Consider the following 370-nt stretch of genomic DNA (forward strand, 5'->3'; position numbering starts at 1 on the left):
ATCGAAACTGACAACAGCTAGTGCAGACACAATGTCCTACATCAGGTATAACTTCCAAGGTCGAGCAATGGTTATCTTCACCCTCAAAAAAAGTTTCCAAAAGACCAACTTTTGCAGCAAATAGGGTCATGGAAAGGGTAAAACCTTCCACAGATGGGGAGTTAGAAATTGTTAACACTTCTAGTAGTGGAAACAGTCCTTTCCAGACCCCACCGTCACTTTCATGCCCTCACAACAAGGTATATTCCATTCCTAATAACCAGATTTATGATCACATTTTATGTATTTCCTAACTTTGCTCTGTTTATGTTCAGCTTCCTAGTACTGTAACATGCAGTGCAGCTTGTGGATTAACGGGGGGTGGACAACA

General features: G+C 41.4%; 1 long non-coding RNA gene across 1 annotated transcript; it reads left to right on the forward strand.

The window, feature by feature from the left end:
• The first annotated feature begins 21 nt into the window (after nucleotides 1–21).
• Nucleotides 22–370, forward strand: LOC109131988. The gene is made up of 2 exons (XR_002037308.1): nucleotides 22–239; nucleotides 315–370. It is a non-coding gene; the product is annotated as an uncharacterized LOC109131988 (long non-coding RNA).

This window comes from Camelina sativa, unplaced genomic scaffold (assembly GCF_000633955.1).
Source record: "Camelina sativa cultivar DH55 unplaced genomic scaffold, Cs unpScaffold11432, whole genome shotgun sequence".
Classification (NCBI taxonomy): domain Eukaryota; kingdom Viridiplantae; phylum Streptophyta; class Magnoliopsida; order Brassicales; family Brassicaceae; genus Camelina; species Camelina sativa.